The sequence below is a fragment of the Pseudophryne corroboree genome, chromosome 6 (assembly GCF_028390025.1).
Source record: "Pseudophryne corroboree isolate aPseCor3 chromosome 6, aPseCor3.hap2, whole genome shotgun sequence".
Classification (NCBI taxonomy): Eukaryota; Metazoa; Chordata; class Amphibia; order Anura; family Myobatrachidae; genus Pseudophryne; species Pseudophryne corroboree.
Window position 1 is genome coordinate 83,629,603 of NC_086449.1, and position 21,440 is coordinate 83,651,042.

The following is a 21,440-nucleotide window of genomic DNA, read 5'->3' on the forward strand; positions in this document are numbered from 1 at the left end:
GTCCCTGCAGCTGGAAGGTGAGGCTGGACAGCTGGCTGTGTTGCTGGGGGAGAATGAGGTTGGGGATCCAGGCATGCTGGGAGGCTGTCAGCACAGGAGGTGCGGGGGGCTGGAGTGAGCGGTGCTGGGCGGCTTCTGTGGGGAAAGGCGGCGGTATGCGAAAAGAAGCTGTGACTGGACGATTCCGTACAAAGCCCTCACCGTCTCGCGTCCTGCCCCAGTCACAGAATGGAGATTTAGGTGACCTGGCCAATTAGGGGATTCCTGCTTACCGTCAGTAACCACCTGTTACGGACTCCACCCACTGTGCAGTGGGCGGGTACTATGCTGCCACCACCAAACTCCTTGTTGCCGTGGCGTCTGGAACCACGGTTTCAGCTCTGTATGCGTCGACACACAGTCTTACCATCCCTGTGTGGTGTTGACAAATCCCCACTGGTCGCTTGACCAAGCTTCTGCATGGTAGCTGGTGGGAGGCGGAGCTTGGAGACGCTCGGTTTACCCTGGACAGCTGAAGAACGGAGCTAGGTTTGGCCTAGCCCTGCATGTCAGAAGATGAAGCGGTCGTCTTGAGGCAGAAGATGTTTTATTCACCCAAACAGTCTTAAAAAAGACTCTTCCCTATTTCTAGGGGCAACAGCAATACAGCAGATATTTACAGCAGAATGAAAATTATATAATACATTCTGAGGCTCACATGCCTCCCTTTTTTATCTCAATTCTACACACAGTACCACAGGGGGTAAGCCCTACCTGTCTTCTTCAACCAATCAGGTTATCCCACAAAAATATAAATAAATACAAGTTACATTTCAAAAGAGTTAAGAATTTGATAAAGCACATTTCTGCTCCTTTTCTTATATGAACCAAAACAGTGTGCTTTCCCAAACACAATTTGATTAACATGTTCCTGTCTCTTTCACAAAAGGAAATATAACTTGAATTTCAATTGCATTCACCCCCTCCCCCAAAGACAAAGTTCTTGTTTAAACATAAATCTGATTCCTACATAATGCAGCCTGCCTGTCACATCTCCATGCAAAACCAGCATGGCTTATCATGCAATAGGAGATGCTGAAAGCACCAACAGTCTGCTCTCCAAACCTTAGTTTGTATTTCAAAGAAAAAGTTTGGCCACCAAAAGGCCTGCTAACCGATACCTATCCCCTGCTGGACCTAAGACAATTAACATATGACTTACTATGTACAAGTGGCTGAAGAACAATTGTCAAGGCCTTTTAGAAGCAAAATACCTCATACTTTTCTCATAAGTGTTTTGTCCACGCAGTTCTATAACCGTGCTTAGAGCATTAAAGATAACATGGTGAAAACACAGTATTAAACATGCATTTGCGCCTAGCACCAATTCGTGCATTTAAAAATTGCGGTGGGCACGGAGGGTTAACCCCCTACGTACCCCGGCTGCCACTGTCCATGTGGCTGACGGATCTCCGGCCACACTCCTCCCCCCTCCATAAGCTTATCTAGGGTAACGCCACCAAAAGCATGTTAGTAAATGGGTGTCCAGGGCATAGTACATATGAAAATGCAGTAAAAACCTTGAAAACAGTGTTTTTACCCCATTTTTCCTTTAGTACATCTCGCCCACAGTGTGCCCAGTTCATATTGTGCCACATTATGGTGCCCCAGTTATATTATGCCAAACTATAGTGCAGTGGTTCCCAAACTTTTTAGAATCACGGCGCCCTAGAGTATCAGAATTGTTTTCACGGCACCTCCAGGACAAAAGCTTCTTATTGAGAAATTTAGAAAGAAAAATTAAATTAAGTAAATTGTGTAAATTGTGTTTATATGTCATCCATAAGCAGTGACGTGCGGTGAGGTCAGAGGCTGGGGAGGAACACATGGGTGTGGGTGCTGGGAGTCTATGACTCCCTATTCAATGTAACACACACACACACACACACACACACACACACACACACACACACACACACACACAGTCCTGTCCCCACACTCACTACAGATGCCACACACACACACACACACACACACACACACAGTGGTGCCGAGAGGGGGTGGAGGGTCTACATAGCCCGGGCCCATTGGAGGGACCCGGAGGAGGGCCTGGTCCCGCTGCCCTTCCCCTTCGGGTGGGGCGAGAGAGGACTGGCCGCCGCCGCTGCAGCAGCCTCTCTCCCAGCACAGCTGATGCTGGCATGTGCTGGGGTGACAGGCAGCTCAGCTGTGGCCAGTCCTCTCTCCAGTGATAAAAGGAAGGGAGCAATTGCACCCTCCCTTGCGCTGCCACCCACCTGTTCTGACACTGCCTTTGTATTAACTCTCTTAGCTCTGGCCACGTAACTAATCACATGACCCCTCATCACCGCTTTTGACGCCTCTCAGAACAGCACGGGTCATCCCAATGCGCAATGTTGTCATCAACATAATGTCATGACTGAGGTTTTGTGAACCCGGTGTTAGTGAAGTCTGTGCGGGCGACTGGAGGACTATGTGAATACTTTCACTGACCTGGTTTGGGAGTGTTGTGGGCTCGGGGTTTCTTCCGGTGACCGGGAAGAGGAACCGCAGCAGAGATGACCGAATCTAGGTTCTCCTTATGCAGGATTAGGTCGGCAGACAGGAAGCACGTGTGGGCGCTGAGGGGTCTCCTGAAAGACAGAACTGGAAAGGCGCTGATGAATCAGTGAAGAATACCAGGTACAACTGTGCTAAAGGGCACGGGGTGCTTGGAGACACTGAGATGCTGGAGACACTGAGGTGCTTGGAGACACGGAGGTGCTTGGAGACACGGAGGTGCTTGGAGACACGGAGGTGCTTGGAGACACTGTGGTGCGTAGAGGCACTGGGGTGCTGAGGCACTGAGGTGCTGGAAGCACGGAGATGCTGAGGCACGGAGGTACTGAGGCACGGAGGTGCTGGAAGCACGGAGATGCTGAGGCACGGAGGTGCTGAGGCACGGAGGTGCTGAGGCACGGAGGCACAGAGGTACGGAGGTACTGAGGCACGGAGGTACTGAGGCACGGAGGTACTGAGGCACGGAGGTGCTGAGGCACGGAGGTGCTGAGGCACGGAGGTGCTGGAAGCACGGAGGTGCTGAGGCACGGAGGTACTGAGGCACGGAGGTGCTGGAAGCACGGAGGTACTGGAGATCACAACTACAACAGTAGTAAAACTGAAACACGACAGCTGTGGTTTTCAGTGGAGAACACTGAATTCAGTACTGTGCCTTTAAGACAAAACACTGCAGCTGTGCCTTTACATTGAGACTCAGGGAAATGGTGAAATCAATGGCAAAACAAAAGTAAACCAAACGGTAACAAGGGAACAGAGTTTCCACAGGAACTTAGGTACATAGGTTACCTTAAGGGAGCTCAGCTTAAAGACTCACACAAGGCTGTATGTGACACGAGGAACTGGCCCAGTTTCTAACTCAGCCTCCTGATTTATACTTCCTGGTCCTTGATGATTGGTGAGCAGGATTAGGTGATGCAGACAGTCTCAGGCTGGCAGAGGATTGGACAACTCTGGGTCAGGTGAACAGACACTGTCATGTGACTACTCTAGCCAAGGCTGTGATGTAGAATAAGGCCTAGCAGGCCGAGAGAACACTGAAGCCTGGACTTCTGCAAAACACAGGATGCTGGCTTTTAGACCTAAAGTTCAGATTACTGAATTCAGCCTCACACAGGAGATCACCACAGGTGGAGCTAATTAACTATTACCTCTCAGGCAGAGAACTCAGGAAAACTCATAGTGCTGACAAGCTGTTTAACTCCGTGAGTGAAAGGACACAGGATCCAGGACAGATGGCAGGGGTAAGTCACCAAATATAAAACCTACAGTCAGGATTGTGACAGTATCCCCCTCTTCAAGGGTGGACTCCGGACACACATCTTAAATCTTAGAGGAACTTGAGAAATTCATACAGAAGAATTTAGGACCTTCGTTGATGCCTCTTCTTCTTACGGGAACGTTTGGTTTTGACCAAGGACAGCGGGATCTCCTGTAAAGAAAAAATAAGAATTTACTCACCGGTAATTCTATTTCTCGTAGTCCGTAGTGGATGCTGGGAACTCCGTAAGGACCATGGGGAATAGCGGGCTCCGAAGGAGGCTGGGCACTCTAGAAAGATCTTAGACTACCTGGTGTGCACTGGCTCCTCCCACTATGACCCTCCTCCAAGCCTCAGTTAGGATACTGTGCCCGGACGAGCGTACACAATAAGGAAGGATTTTGAATCCCGGGTAAGACTCATACCAGCCACACCAATCACACCGTACAACTCGTGATATGAAACCCAGTTAACAGTATGAAACAACAGAGCCTCTCAACAGATGGCTCAACAATAACCCGATTTAGTTAACAGTAACTATGTACAAGTATTGCAGATAAACCGCACTTGGGATGGGCGCCCAGCATCCACTACGGACTACGAGAAATAGAATTACCGGTGAGTAAATTCTTATTTTCTCTGACGTCCTAGTGGATGCTGGGAACTCCGTAAGGACCATGGGGATTATACCAAAGCTCCCAAACGGGCGGGAGAGTGCGGATGACTCTGCAACACCGAATGAGAGAACTCCAGGTCCTCCTCAGCCAGGGTATCAAATTTATAGAATTTTGCAAATGTGTTTGCCCCTGACCAAGTAGCAGCTCGGCAAAGTTGTAAAGCCGAGACCCCCTCGGGCAGCCGCCCAAGATGAGCCCACCTTCCTTGTGGAATGGGCATTGACAGATTTTGGCTGTGGCAGGCCTGCCACAGAATGTGCAAGCTGAATTGTATTACAAATCCAACGAGCAATAGTCTGCTCAGAAGCAGGAGCACCCAGCTTGTTGGGTGCATATAGGATAAACAGCAAGTCAGATTTTCTGACTCTAGCCGTTCTGGAAACATATATTTTCAGTGCCCTGACAACGTCTAGCAACTTGGAGTCCTCCAAGTCCCTAGTAGCCGCAGGCACCACAATAGGCTGGTTCAGGTGAAACGCTGACACCACCTTTGGGAGAAACTGGGGACGAGTCCTCAATTCTGCCCTATCCATATGGAAAATCAGATAAGGGCTTTTACAGGACAAAGCCGCCAATTCTGATACTCGCCTGGCAGAAGCCAAGGCCAATAACATAACCACCTTCCACGTGAGATATTTCAGATCCACGGTTTTTAGTGGTTCAAACCAATGTGATTTTAAGAAACTCAACACCACGTTGAGATCCCAAGGTGCCACAGGGGGCACAAACGGGGGCTGAATATGCAGCACTCCTTTAACAAATGTCTGAATTTCAGGTACTGAAGCTAGTACTTTTTGAAAGAAAATCGACAGAGCCGAGATCTGTACCTTAATGGAGCCCAGTTTTAGGCCCATATTTACTCCTGCTTGCAGGAAATGCAGAAATCGACCTAGTTGAAATTCCTCCGTTGGGGCCTTTTTCGGCCTCACACCATGCAACATACTTCCGCCATATGCGGTGATAATGAGTTGCTGTGACCTCTTTCCTGGCTTTAATAAGCGTAGGAATGACTTCCTCCGGAATGCCCTTTTCCTTCAGGATCCGGCATTCAACCGCCATGCCGTCAAACGCAGCCGCGGTAAGTCTTGGAACAGACAGGGCCCCTGCTGTAGCAGGTCTTGTCTGAGCGGCAGAGACCACGGGTCCTCTGAGATCATCTCTTGAAGTTCCGGGTACCACGCTCTTCTTGGCCAATCCGGAACCACGAGAATTGTGTTTACTCCTCGCTTTCTTATTATTCTCAATACCTTTGGTATGAGAGGTAGAGGAGGGAACACATAAACTGACCGGTACACCCACGGTGTCACTAGAGCGTCCACAGCTATCGCCTGAGGGTCTCTTGACCTGGCGCAATACCTCTCTAGTTTTTTGTTTAGGCGGGACGCCATCATGTCCACCTGTGGACGACCCCATTGATTTACAATCATTTGGAAGACTTCTGGATGAAGTCCCCACTCTCCCGGGTGGAGGTCGTGCCTGCTGAGAAAGTCTGCTTCCCAGTTGTCCACTCCCGGGATGAACACTGCTGACAGTGCTAGTACATGATTCTCCGCCCATCGGAGAATTCTTGTGGCTTCTGCCATTGCCATCCTGCTTCTTGTGCCGCCCTGTCGATTCACATGGGCGACTGCCGTGATGTTGTCTGACTGGATCAGCACCGGCTGGTGTAGGAGCAGGGATTTTGCTTGACTTAGGGCATTGTAAATGGCCCTTAGTTCCAGAATATTTATGTGAAGGGCAGTCTCCTGACTTGACCATAGTCCTTGGAAGTTTCTTCCCTTTGTGACTGCCCCCCAGCCTCGTAGGCTGGCGTCCGTGGTCACCAGGACCCAGTCCTGTATGCCGAATCTGCGGCCCTCCAGAAGATGAGCACTCTGCAGCCACCACAGAAGAGACACCCTGGTTCTTGGGGACAGGGTTATCAAGCGATGCATCTGAAGATGCGATCCGGACCACTTGTCCAACAGGTCCCACTGAAAAATTCTGGCATGGAACCTGCCGAATGGAATTGCTTCGTATGAAGCCACCATCTTTCCCAGGACCCGCGTGCAGTGATGCACCGATACCTGTTTTGGTTTTAGGAGGTCTCTGACTAGAGAAGACAACTCCCTGGCTTTCTCCTCCGGGAGAAACACTTTTTTCTGGACTGTGTCCAGAATCATTCCCAGGAACATTAGACGTGTCGTGGGGACCAGCTGTGACTTTGGGATATTCAGAATCCAGCCGTGCTGGCGCAGCACTTCCTGAGATAGTGCTACTCCCACCAACTACTGTTCCTTGGATCGTGCCTTTATTAGGAGATCGTCCAAGTATGGGATAATTAAAACTCCCTTTTTTCGAAGGAGTATCATCATTTCCGCCATAACCTTGGTAAATACCCTCGGTGCCGTGGAGAGTCCAAACGGCAGCGTCTGGAATTGGTAATGGCAATCCTGTACCACAAATCTGAGGTACTCCTGGTGAGGATGGTAAATGGGGACATGCAGGTAAGCATCCTTGATGTCCAGGGATACCATGTAATCGCCCTCGTCCAGGCTTGCAATAACCGCCCTGAGCGATTCCATCTTGAACTTGAATTTTTTTATGTATGTGTTCAAGGATTTCAAATTTAAAATGGGTCTCACCGAACCGTCCGGTTTCGGCACCACAAATAGTGTGGAATAGTAACCCCGGCCTTGTTGAAGTAGGGGTACCTTGATTATCACCTGCTGGGAATACAGCTTGTGAATCGCTGCTAGCACCGCCTCCCTGTCTGAGGGAGCAATCGGCAAGGCAGATTTTAGGAACCGGTGGGGTGGAGCCGCCTCGAATTCCAGCTTGTATCCCTGAGATACTATTTGAAGGATCCAGGGATCCACCTGTGAGCGAGCCCACTGATCGCTGAAATTCATGAGGCGGGCCCCCACCGTACCTGGCTTCGCCTGTGGAGCCCCACCGTCATGCGGCGGACTTGGAAGAGGAAGCGGGGGAGGACTTTCGTTCCTGGGAACCTGCTGTTTGCTGCAGCCTTTTTCCCCTACCTCTGCCTCTAGACAGAAAAGACCCTCCTTTTCCCCGCTTGTTTCTCTGGGTCCGAAAGGACTGAACCTGATAAAATGGCGCCTTCTTAGGCTGTGAGGGGACATGGGGTAAAAATGCTGACTTCCCAGACGTTGCTGTGGAAACTAGGTGGGAGAGACCATCCCCAAATAATTCCTCCCCTTTATAAGGCAAAACTTCCATGTGCCTTTTGGAATCTGCATCTCCAGTCCACTGGCGAGTCCATAAGCATCTCCTAGCAGAGATGGATAATGCACTAACTTTAGATGCCAGCCGGCAGATTTCCCTCTGTGCATCTCTCATGTATAAGACTGAGTCTTTGATATGGTCAATTGTTAGCAGAATCGTGTCTCTGTCTAATGTGTCAATATTTTCTGACAGTTTATCTGACCACGCAGCGGCAGCACTGCACATCCATGCTGACGCAATAGCTGGTCTAAGTATAATGCCTGAGTGTGTATATACAGACTTCAGGATCGCCTCCTGCTTTCTATCAGCAGGTTCCTTAAGGGCGGCCGTATCCTGGGACGGTAGTGCCACCTTTTTAGACAAACGTGTGAGCGCTTTATCCACCCTACGGGGTGTTTCCCAACGTAACCTATCCTCTGGCGGGAAAGGGAATGCCATTAGTATCTTCTTAGGAATTACCAATTTCTTATCAGGGGAAGCCCACGCTTCTTCACACACTTCATTTAATTCATCTGACGGGGGAAAAACTACAGGTAGTTTTTTCTCCCCAAACATAATACCCTTTTTTGTGGTACCTGGATGTAAATCAGAAATATTTAACACCTCTTTCATTGCCTCAATCATGCAGTGAATGGCCTTAACGGGCATTAAATTTAACTCATCGTCGTCGACACTGGTGTCAGTATCCGTGTCGACATCTACTTGTGCCATCTGAGATAGCGGGCGTTTCAGAGCCCCTGATGACTTTTGAGACACCTGGACAGGCACGAGCTGAAGACTCGGCTGTCCCACAGTCGGCATGTTGTCAAATTTTTTATGTAAGGAGTCTATACGTGCACTCATTTCCTGCCATAAACTCATCCACTCAGGTGTCTGCCCCCCAGGGGGTGACATCCCTGCTAAAGGCATCTGCTCCCCCTCCACATCATTATCCTCCTCAAACATGTCGACACAGCCGTACCGACACACTCCACACACACAGGGAATGCTCAAACAGAGGACAGGACCCACAAAAAGCCCTTTGGGGGGACAGAGTAAGAGTATGCCAGCACACACCAGAGCGCTATATATATATATACAGGGACTAACTGAGTTATGTCCCTAATAGCTGCTTTTCAATAAAATATATATACTGCCAAATTTAATGCCCCCCCTCTCTTTTCCCTCTTACTGGTACTGTAGATTGCAGGGAAGAGCCAGGGAGCTTCCTTCCAGCAGGAGCTGTGAGGGAAAAATGGCGCCAGTGTGCTGAGGAGATAGGCTCCGCCCCTTTTTCGCGGCCTATTCTCCCGCTTTTTATGGAATTCTAGCAGGGGTATTTACCTCATATATAGCCCCTGGGGCTATATATTGAGGTATTTTAGCCAGCCAAGGTGTTTTTATTGCTGCCTCAGGGCGCCCCCCCCCAGCGCCCTGCACCCTCAGTGACCGGAGTGTGAAGTGTGTGAGAGGAGCAATGGCGCACAGCTGCAGTGCTGTGCCCTACCTTGGTGAAGACAGAGTCTTCATGCCGCCGATTTTCCGGACCATCTTCTTGCTTCTGGCTCTGTAAGGGGGACGGCGGCGCGGCTCCGGGACCGAACATCAAGGCTGGGCCTGCGGTCGATCCCTCTGGAGCTAATGGTGTCCAGTAGCCTAAGAAGCCCAATCCGGCTGCAAGCAGGCGAGTTCGCTTCTTCTCCCCTTAGTCCCTCGCTGCAGTGAGCCTGTTGCCAGCAGGTCTCACTGAAAATAAAAAAATCTAAGACTATTACTTTCTAAGAGCTCAGGAGAGCCCCTAGTGTGCATCCAACCTCGGCCGGGCACGAAATCTAACTGAGGCTTGGAGGAGGGTCATAGTGGGAGGAGCCAGTGCACACCAGGTAGTCTAAGATCTTTCTAGAGTGCCCAGCCTCCTTCGGAGCCCGCTATTCCCCATGGTCCTTACGGAGTTCCCAGCATCCACTAGGACGTCAGAGAAACCTTCCTTAGAAAACATGGGGCCTCCCAAGAAAGGAGTAGCATCATGAACTGGATCAAATTCAGAGTCTGAGTCCAAGTCTAATGGAAGATATGAATCTCCCATAGATACACAGTTTGCAGATGAAAAGGAGGTGCACTGGAGTTTTAAATTCTCTGGGCTAGGAGAGACTCCAACATGAGCAATTTTAATGGTCGGATTCTTACCGAAGGAGATTCTTAGATTATCCCTGGGAGGACAGCACAAACTTCCTTCTGCATTCCCTTTAGAGCAGGATATCTTTACCGAGTCAGATTCCATAGGTTTAGGACCAAATTCTTTAACCACAGCATTACTAAAAGTCTGTAAGTCATGGAACACAGGATCATTACTCTCAAAAAGCATGTTGGCCCACTCCAAAGCTCTTCCTCTGAATGCCAGGAACAGATATCGAGTAACGTTGGAAGGAGTTACTGCACCTGAAGGATCAGACTCCATCCGAGAGAGAAATTGTTCAACCAGAGCGGCTGTGGCCGGAGAGACCAACCAGCCACACGTGCGGCACTGAAGGGGTTAACCCCTAGTGCCCGGCGCCCTTAACAGGACAATGGGCGCTTGGCGCCACTTTAAAACTGTGCACTGGTGCTAAGCGCCATCTTTAAATATAGTGTGGGTGCTAGGCACCGGGTATTTAAGAATATATTTAATACTGTGTTTTCACCAATGTTATATTTAAGGCAATAGGCACAGTTGTAAGACTGCACATTTACATTGCAGCAAATGCCAGCACTTAGAAGGAATGTGTAAGCTGTGTTGGTTTTAAAATGCATTTACGTTTGTGGACAAATGGCTTGGAAGCTTCTCACCTAGGGATTGAGATGCTGATGACCCTGGCACCTGGAAAGGGGTGTATGGACAAGCCATTTGTTTGAGATTGAGATTTGTCTCTGTGTAACTTTATAGACACATGCAGGTGAAAGGATTTGTTGCTGTCTTCTCTGAATATTGTGTGAACTGGGTTTGCATGGAGATGTTAGAGGAGACAGGAACATGTTAATCAGATTGTGTTTCACAAATGCAAACTAGTGGGTTTCATTCAACAACAGTTTGATGTAACATTTCTTAGGCTGCATTATGTGTGATGCAGATTATGTTTCATTCACAATATAAGAACGTTGTCTATGTGTGAGAGGGTGAATGCAATTGAAATGCAAGTTATATTTACATTTGTGAAAGAGACAGGAACATGGTAATCAGATTGTGTTTGGGAAAGCCACTGGTCTGGTTATATATGAAGAGGAGCAGGAATGTGCTTTATCTAAGTCTTAACTTTTGAAATGTAAACTTGTATTTCTTTATATTTTCTGCGATAACCTGATTGGTTGGAGAAGACAGGGAGGGCTTACCCCCCTGTGGTACTGTGTGTAGAACTGAGATAAAAAGGAGACCTGCGTGCCTCCAGAGTAGTGTATTGTAACATCTTCTTCTGCTGAAAACATCTTGATTGTATGCTGTTGCCCCTAGCAATAGGGAGGAGCCTTTTTAAAGGTTATTTGAGCAATAAACACCTTTGCCTCAAGAAGACTGCTTCATCTTGTGACCTACAGGGTTAGGCCAAACCTAGCCCCGTTCTCCGGCTGTCCAGGGAAGCACCTGACGTCTCCAAGCTCCGCCTTCCGCCAGCTACCGGTAGAGGCCTAGCAAGTGGCTAGAGGGGATTCATCAACACCACACAGCTGTGGTAAGGCAGTGCGTCGGCACATACAGAGCAGAACCGTGGTTCCAAACGCCACGGCAGGTTAGGAGTTTGGTGGTGGCAGCAAGAACCCGCCCACAGCGCAGTGGGTGGAGTCAGTAACAGGCGGTTACTGACGGTAAGCGGGAATCCCCTATGTGGTCAGGCCTCGTGCGGCTGACCTTCCATTCTGTGCGCAGTCAACGGGACGCGGCAAGCGGCGAGTGCTTCCGTACGGTACCGTCCTGTCACAGCGGCGTATTGCAGTAAATCTCCATCGAAGTAAATAGGTGGTAAACCATCAGACGAAAGCTTAGAGGCTGAAACTGGAGAAATCTTTGACTGGACGAGTAGGACTGGATTGGATCCGAGGATACTTGAATTGGCTGGAACCAAAGGAGACTGACCAGGCTGGTCCTGGAGTAACACTGGACCGGCTGGAACCGGAACGAACTGACCAGGCGGAGCCTGGAGTATTGCTGGACCGGCTGGAACCGGGACGGACTGAGCCCTTTCTTCACGGGGCTGAACTAAGGCAGGAGCCCCCTCTTCACGGGGCTGGGCTGAGGCAAAAGCCCCCACTTCACGGGGCTGGGCTGAGGTAAGAGCCCCCACTTCACGGGGCTGGGCTGAGGCAAGAGCCCCCACTTCACGGGGCTGGGCTGAGGCAAGAGCCCCCACTTCACGGGGCTGGGCTGAGGCAAGAGCCCCCACTTCACGGGGCTGGGCTGAGGCAAGAGCCCCCACTTCACGGGGCTGGGCTGAGGCAAGAGCCCCCACTTCACGGGGCTGGGCTGAGGCAAGAGCCCCCTCTTCGCGGGACTGGGCAGCACTCTGTAGACTCTCTGGCTGGGCAGCACTCTGAAGACTCTCTGGCTGGGCAGCACTCTGAAGACTCTCTGGCTGGGCAGCACTCTGAAGACTCTCTGGCTGGGCAGCACTCTGAAGACTCTCTGGCTGGGCAGCACTCTGAAGACTCTCTGGCTGGGCAGCACTCTGAAGACTCTCTGGCTGGGCAGCACTCTGAAGACTCTCTGGCTGGGCAGCGCTCTGTAGACTCTCTGGCTGGGCAGCGCTCTGTAGACTCTCTGGCAGGGCAGCGCTCTGTAGTCTCACTGGCTGGACAGCGCTCTGTAGTCTCTCTGGCTGGGCAGCGCTCTGAAGTCTCTCTGGCTGGGCAGCGCTCTGAAGTCTCTCTGGCTGGGCAGCGCTCTGAAGTCTCTCTGGCTGGGCAGCGCTCTGAAGTCTCTCTGGCTGGGCAGCGCTCTGAAGTCTCTTTGGCTGGGCAGCGCTCTGAAGTCTCTCTGGCTGGGCAGCGCTCTGTAGACTCTCTGAACCCCTCACTGGGGCTGAAGACACGGACGCCCCTCCTGGGGCTAGACACTCTGAAGACGCCCCTCCTGGGGCTGGACACTCTGAAGATGCCCCTCCTGGGGCTGGACACTCTGAAGACGCCCCTCCTGGGGCTGGACACTCTGAAGACGCCCCTCCTGGGGCTGGACACTCTGAAGACGCCCCTCCTGGGGCTGGACACTCTGAAGACGCCCCTCCTGGGGCTGGACACTCTGAAGACGCCCCTCCTGGGGCTGGACACCCGGACTCCTCTGTGACTCTAAATGGCTTGAATATTCTTCTCTGGACACCCAACTTGGGATAAGGTCTTTTAATCACCGGACCCCAGTCATAAATTTGAGTCTCTTTCAGAGTAGCCATCTTGATACCCCCGTCAGCAGTAGCAGGATCGGCTACTGTGGATGACTTGTAGACATGAGCACTGTGATACTGAGATTTGTCACCATTCCCTGGCTTGCGAAGAATGCAGTCTTTAACAAAATGACCGGAATTTCCACAGTAAAGACAGAGGTGTAGCTCCCTACGCCGCTGACGTTCAGCTTCAGAGAGCTTGGGCCGTGGATATCTCTGATGAACAACTTTTCCTTGCCCAGAGGAAGAGACTCTATTAACTGGTTGGGACAAAACAGGATCAACAACGTTGGTAGTATTCCTGAAGAGCTCAGACATCACAGAAAGAATACTAGACAAAAGTTCTTGTAACTGTAATAACATCTGGTAGAAAATCTGCAGTTGGTCAGGAGTCCTAGTGCAGAAGGTCAGAGAATCTCTGGAGAAAGAACTCCGCTGCAGACACTGTGCCAATTGATGCTGAGTCGACTCCAGACCTTCCAAGCGTCCTGCGATATTGCTTAGGAGGTCCTGCGTCAGACAAACACTTTCGGCCGGGTCCATGTGGCCAGTTCCTACTGTCATGACTGAGGTTTTGTGAACCCGGTGTTAGTGAAGTCTGTGCGGGCGACTGGAGGACTATGTGAATACTTTCACTGACCTGGTTTGGGAGTGTTGTGGGCTCGGGGTTTCTTCCGGTGACCGGGAAGAGGAACCGCAGCAGAGATGACCGAATCTAGGTTCTCCTCATGCAGGATTAGGTCGGCAGACAGGAAGCACGTGTGGGCGCTGAAGGTCTCCTGAAAGACAGAACTGGAAAGGCGCTGATGAATCAGTGAAGAATACCAGGTACAACTGTGCTAAAGGGCACGGGGTGCTTGGAGACACTGAGATGCTGGAGACACTGAGGTGCTTGGAGACACGGAGGTGCTTGGAGACACGGAGGTGCTTGGAGACACGGAGGTGCTTGGAGACACTGCGGTGCTTGGAGACACTGCGGTGCTTGGAGACACTGCGGTGCTTGGAGACACTGTGGTGCGTAGAGGCACTGGGGTGCGTAGAGACACTGGGGTGCTGAGGCACTGAGGTGCTGGAAGCACGGAGATGCTGAGGCACGGAGGTGCTGAGGAACGGAGGTACTGAGGCACGGAGGTACTGAGGCACGGAGGTGCTGGAAGCACGGAGGTGCTGAGGCACGGAGGTGCTGAGGAACGGAGGTACTGAGGCACGGAGGTACTGAGGCACGGAGGTGCTGGAAGCACGGAGGTGCTGAGGCACGGAGGTGCTGAGGCACGGAGGTGCTGAGACACGGAGGTGCTGAGACACGGAGGTGCTGAGGCACGGAGGTGCTGGAAGCACGGAGATGCTGAGGCACGGAGGTGCTGAGGCACGGAGGTACTGAGGCACGGAGGTGCTGGAAGCACGGAGGTACTGGAGATCACAACTACAACAGTAGTAAAACTGAAACACGACAGCTGTGGTTTTCAGTGGAGAACACTGAATTCAGTACTGTGCCTTTAAGACAAAACACTGCAGCTGTGCCTTTACATTGAGACTCAGGGAAATGGTGAAATCAATGGCAAAACAAAAGTAAACCAAACGGTAACAAGGGAACAGAGTTTCCACAGGAACTTAGGTACAAAGGTTACCTTAAGGGAGCTCAGCTTAAAGACTCACACAAGGCTGTATGTGACACGAGGAACTGGCCCAGTTTCTAACTCAGCCTCCTGATTTATACTTCCTGGTCCTTGATGATTGGTGAGCAGGATTAGGTGATGCAGACAGTCTCAGGCTGGCAGAGGATTGGACAACTCTGGGTCAGGTGAACAGACACTGTCATGTGACTACTCTAGCCAAGGCTGTGATGTAGAATGAGGCCTAGCAGGCCGAGAGAACACTGAAGCCTGGACTTCTGCAAAACACAGGATGCTGGCTTTTAGACCTAAAGTTCAGATTACTGAATTCAGCCTCACACAGGAGATCACCACAGGTGGAGCTAATTAACTATTACCTCTCAGGCAGAGAACTCAGGAAAACTCATAGTGCTGACAAGCTGTTTAACTCCGTGAGTGAAAGGACACAGGATCCAGGACAGATGGCAGGGGTAAGTCACCAAATATAAAACCTACAGTCAGGATTGTGACACATAAGTATTCCAGCAATGTCTTATGTATTTCAAAAAGTCATCCAAACGAGATAAGTAGTCTAGGAAGCACCAAAAGCGGCCACAATCAATAGATTATAGCCCATACATTTCCAGCTCCACTGAGGCGTGATCAGAGATCACAATATCTCCCATATTAGCCCTCCTAATTCAATCTAATAAACGACTGGATACTAACAGGTAATCGATTCTAGAGAGGGTCCCATGCGCCCTAGACAGATGAGTGTATGATCTATCAGTGTCACGATCCGGGTATCTGGACGCCATTTCTTACCCATCAGATGCCTCCTAAGGCTGGCTCAGCGCTCCAGGACCGGATCCCATCTGTTATCCTGATGTGTACATTCCTGTATCCTCTCCTGTCACTCTGGGACGCTGTCACAGTAAACGCCATATTACACCTGGCATGGCGTCTCCCGCGGCCTCCGCCGCCGTCCCTGAACTTCTGCATGCAGAGTGTCTGAGTGGCGATTACGTCAGCCGCGGCCCCCGCTGTGTCCGCGTGGTTGGATGTGCATCTGTCAGCCTGGCGCCTCCTGTCTCCGGTGGCCGGCGCCGCCATTACTGTTTTCATTACCACATGGATTACAAACCAAACTTCCCTCCAAGTGTCTGCATGGGCGCAGCCATCTTGGGTTCTGTCAGCTGATCATTTCCACCAATCTGTTCTCAGTATTGATAATCTGCATAATTGCCTAGCCAATCCCTTCCTTGCTGCAGGTATAAATACACTGTGCCTGAGCAAGGAAGGCGTCAGTGCTTTGGTTGTCAAACCTAGTTCCTGTTTGTCTCTCTCCTGTGATTGTCTTCCAGGTTCCAGCTCCTGTCTCAAGACTTCCACCATAGAGACCCGCACCAGCATTCCACCTGCGGTGTAGCCTGACTCTCCAATCCATTGTGGATTCATCTGTTTCCAGCTACAACATTACCTGCTTCCAGCTCAGCTTCCAGCAGAGTACAGCTTCCCTTAAAGGGCCGGTGTCCTTTCTACACTTTACCACTCTCCACCGGTATTATTATTTCTCCGCTCTCAAGTTCTACATTTCAGTTCATATTTCATCGCTCCCAAGTTCATTTATTATTTAACTGGTTCCAGCCAGTATCCACTCCGTGCTAACAACAGTCTGGTTCCAGCCAGTATCCACAGCAGCTGTTTTATCTTCAGCAACCCAGCTTTTCCTGGAACACCAGCTGGCACAATCCTGGGTTACCTCCATTGCTACAGTCGGGCCTGGTAAGGACTTTCCATCTAGAAGATCATAAGAACTATCTCACACTACCAGTGCCCTGTGGCTCCTGCCATCCTGTAGTACCCAGGAACTGTATTTATTCTTTGCTGACTTTTACGTTTTCTTTTACTGCTGCTGTGTTGCGGAGTTGTCATAATAAACATCATTGACTTTTATCCAAGTTGTCGTGGTCACGCCTTCGGGCAGTTATTATTTATGTTACTTACATGTCCAGGGGTCTGATACAACCTCCCAGGTTCCGGTACATCTCAGCCCCTACAACTGAGGCTGCCTCCCGTCAGCTCAGGCCCTCAGTTGTGACAGTAAGCACTGACCTAATGAATCCAGCCGGAGACCAGGATCAAGCGGCCAGGCCGATGCAAGAACTGGCAGCCCGACTAGAACATCAGGAGGCTGCACAGGGCCACATCATCCGCTGTCTCCAGGATCTCTCTACTCGGCTGGATGGGATTCAGACAACTCTCCGTGGATCAGGCGCGTCTGGTGCGTCAACCACAGTGACTCCAGCTATAACCCCACCCACCTTACCCATTTCTGCTCCACGTCTTCATCTTCCAACGCCAGCAAAATTTGACGGATCTCCAAGATTCTGCAGGGGATTTCTCAACCAGTGTGAGATTCAGTTTGAGCTACAACCTGGCAATTTTCCCAGTGACCGTACAAAAATTGCCTACATTATTTCTCTTCTCAGTGGCTCAGCCCTTGATTGGGCATCACCGTTATGGGAGAGGTCCGACACCCTGCTATCTTCCTACACTGCCTTCGTGTCAACATTCAGGCGCATCTTCGACGAGCCAGGCCGGGTAACCTCAGCTTCATCCGAGATTCTCCGTTTACGCCAGGGGTCACGTACTGTAGGACAATATCTGATACAGTTCCAGATCCTGGCGTCCGAACTGGCATGGAACGACGAGGCCCTGTATGCTGCATTCTGGCATGGCTTATCTGAGCGTATTAAAGATGAGTTAGCTACCAGAGACTTACCTTCTAAGTTAGATGAGCTAATCTCACTCTGCACGAAAGTTGATTTACGTTTCAGAGAGAGAGCAACTGAGCGTGGAAGATCATCTGCTCCAAAATCTTCTGCTCCTCCTCCTCGTCAACTGTCACCATCTAAAGATGAGCCCATGCAACTTGGCCGTTCCCGTTTAACTCCTGCTGAGCGCCGAAGACGTCTCTCCGAGTTTCTCTGTCTCTATTGTGCAGCACCGTCTCACACCATTAATGCCTGTCCCAAACGTCCGGGAAACTCCAAATCCTAGCTCGCCAAGGAGAGGGCCGGCTAGGAGTAATGATCTCCTCTCCATCTCCTCAAGATTGTAATCTCCCAGTCTCGCTTCAAGTTGCTCAACGTTATCGGAACGTCATTGCCCTCCTTGATTCCGGAGCAGCTGGGAACTTTATTACCGAAGCCTATGTTAAACGGTGGTCCCTACCCACCGAGAGACTTCCTTCGTCCATTTCTTTAACTGCCGTGGATGGCAGCAAAATTTTTGATGCAGTTATTTCTTTAAGGATTCTACCAGTTCGTCTGAGAGTGGGAGTTCTTCATTCCGAACTTATTTCTTTTTTAGTGATTCCAAGAGCCACACATCCTGTGGTCCTGGGCCTTCCATGGCTCCGTCTTCACAATCCTACAATTGATTGGACGACTACGCAAATCCTGGCATGGGGTTCCTCCTGTGCTGAGACATGTTTGTTTAAAGTATTGCCTGTCTGTTCTTCCTCCCCCAGGTCGTCTGATGTTCCACCTCCTCCATATCAAGATTTCACAGATGTGTTCAGTAAAGCTTCTGCTGATATCCTTCCTCCTCATAGAGAATGGGACTGTCCGATTGATCTCGTTCCAGGGAAGGTTCCACCTCGAGGCCGAACTTATCCATTGTCTCTGCCTGAGACGCATTCTATGGAGGAATATATTAAAGAGAACCTAGCAAAGGGGTTCATTCGACCTTCTTCTCCAGCCGGCGCAGGCTTCTTTTTTGTAAAAAAGAAAGATGGTGGTCTGCGGCCGTGCATCGACTACAGAGGTTTGAACGACATTACCATCAAGAACCGTTATCCTTTACCCCTGATTACTGAGCTCTTTGACAGAGTTAGCGGAGCTACCATCTTTACAAAGCTGGACTTGCGAGGTGCATACAATCTCATCCGGATCCGTGAGGGTGACGAGTGGAAGACCGCATTTAACACCCGTGACGGACATTATGAGTACCTCGTCATGCCCTTCGGATTGAGCAATGCTCCAGCTGTCTTCCAGCATTTCGTCAATGAGATCTTCAGAGACATTCTATACCGTCATGTCGTGGTCTATCTAGATGATATCCTCATTTTTGCCAACAATTTAGAGGAACATCGTTTTTGGGTAAAGGAGGTTCTGTCCCGTCTCCGTGTCAATCATCTCTATTGCAAATTAGAGAAATGCGTCTTTGAAGTCAAGTCCATTCCGTTTCTAGGGTACATTGTGTCCGGTTCCGGACTAGAGATGGATCCTGAGAAACTACAAGCAATTCAGAATTGGCCGGTACCCTTAACCCTCAAAGGGGTCCAGAGGTTCTTAGGGTTCGCCAATTATTACCGAAAGTTTATACGAGACTTTTCCACCATTGTGGCGCCTATTACTGCTTTCACCAAGAAGGGTGCTAACCCGTCCAAGTGGTCTGAAGAAGCCATGCAAGCTTTTCATCTTTTAAAACAGAGGTTCATCTCTGCGCCTGTCCTGAAACAGCCTGACATCGACTCTCCTTTCATCCTAGAGGTGGATGCCTCCTCCGTTGGAGTAGGAGCGGTGTTATCTCAGAGGGCTAAAGATGGCCATTTACATCCTTGCAGTTTCTTCTCACGGAAGTTCTCCCCAGCGGAGCGCAACTATGCCATTGGCGACCAGGAGTTGCTAGCCATCAAGCTCGCTCTAGAGGAGTGGAGATATCTGTTGGAGGGAGCTTCTCATTCAATCACCATCCTTACAGACCACAAGAACCTTCTATATTTGAAAGGCGCACAATGTCTCAACCCTCGTCAGGCCAGATGGGCACTTTTCTTTTCCAGGTTCGACTTTAAACTCCAGTTCTGTCCGGGCTCTCAGAATCGCAAGGCCGATGCCCTTTCCCGCTCATGGGAGCAAGAAAATGAGTCAGAGTCTTCAGACAAGCATCCTATTATAAGTCCGTTGGCATTCTCCACGGTAGGGATGGACTCTACGCCCCCATCAGGGAAAAGTTTTGTGAAACCGATGCTAAGGAAGAAGCTCATGCATTGGGCCCATGCTTCCCGTTTTGCCGGACATACAGGTATCCAAAAAACCCTGGAGTTTATCTCTAGGTCCTATTGGTGGCCAACTCTGAAAAAGGACGTCTTGGAGTTTATTGCATCTTGCCCAAAGTGTGCCCAACATAAAGTATCCCGCCAGTCGCCTGCGGGGCAACTGGTTCCACTATCCGTTCCCCGTCGACCATGGACCCACTTGTCGATGGATTTCATTACAGACTTACCCATGTGCAACAAGTTCAATACCATCTGGGTGGTAGTTGACCGGTTCACCAAGATGGTACACTTCATTCCTCTCACCGGTCTTCCGTCAGCTTCCAAGTTGGCTCAAGTATTCATACAAGAGATCTTCCGACTCCACGGTCTTCCTGAAGAAATTATCTCTGATCGAGGAGTTCAATTCACAGCCAAATTCTGGCGAAGTTTATGTCAAGTCCTCCAAGTCAAGCTAAAGTTTTCCACGGCTTACCATCCTCAGACCAATGGTCAAACCGAGAGGGTGAATCAGGACTTGGAGGCCTTCCTCCGCATCTATGTGTCCTCCTCTCAAGATGACTGGGTTCAATTACTTCCCTGGGCCGAGTTCTGTCATAACAACCAGTATCATTCTTCATCTGCTTCAACACCATTCTTCACTAACTTTGGATTCCACCCTAAAGTCCCTGAGTTCCAACCGCTTCCAGCAACTTCTGTTCCCGCAGTGGATATCACCTTGCATCAGTTTGCCAATATCTGGAAGAGCGTACGATCAGCTCTGCTCAAGGCATCGTTCAGGTACAAGAAGTTTGCGGATAAGAAGCGTCGAGCAGTTCCTGCTCTCAAGGTGGGTGATCGGGTATGGTTATCCACGAAGAATTTTAGGTTAAGAGTTCCCAGTATGAAGTTTGCACCTCGCTATATCGGTCCTTTCAAGATTGAACAAGTCATCAATCCTGTTGCTTACAGACTCCAGTTGCCTCCCTTCTTAAAAATACCCAGGACATTCCATGTTTCCCTGTTGAAACCGCTGATCTTGAATCGGTTTCATTCCTCACTTCCTCCAACTCCGAAAGTCCAAACTCAACGAGGCGTTGAGTATGAAGTGGCCAAGATCCTGGACTCACGTCACCGTTACGGTCAACTACAATATCTTATTGACTGGAAGGGTTATGGTCCTGAGGAACGTTCATGGACCAATGCTTCTGATGTCCATGCTCCTGCCTTGGTCCGGAGATTCCATTCCAAGTTTCCTCAAAAGCCAAAGAAGTGTCCTGGGGCCACTCCTAAAGGGGGGGGGGTGCTGTCACGATCCGGGTATCTGGACGCCATTTCTTACCCATCAGATGCCTCCTAAGGCTGGCTCAGCGCTCCAGGACCGGATCCCATCTGTTATCCTGATGTGTACATTCCTGTATCCTCTCCTGTCACTCTGGGACGCTGTCACAGTAAACGCCATATTACACCTGGCATGGCGTCTCCCGCGGCCTCCGCCGCCGTCCCTGAACTTCTGCATGCAGAGTGTCTGAGTGGCGATTACGTCAGCCGCGGCCTCCGCTGTGTCCGCGTGGTTGGATGTGCATCTGTCAGCCTGGCGCCTCCTGTCTCCGGTGGCCGGCGCCGCCATTACTGTTTTCATTACCACATGGATTATAAACCAAACTTCCCTCCAAGTGTCTGCATGGGCGCAGCCATCTTGGGTTC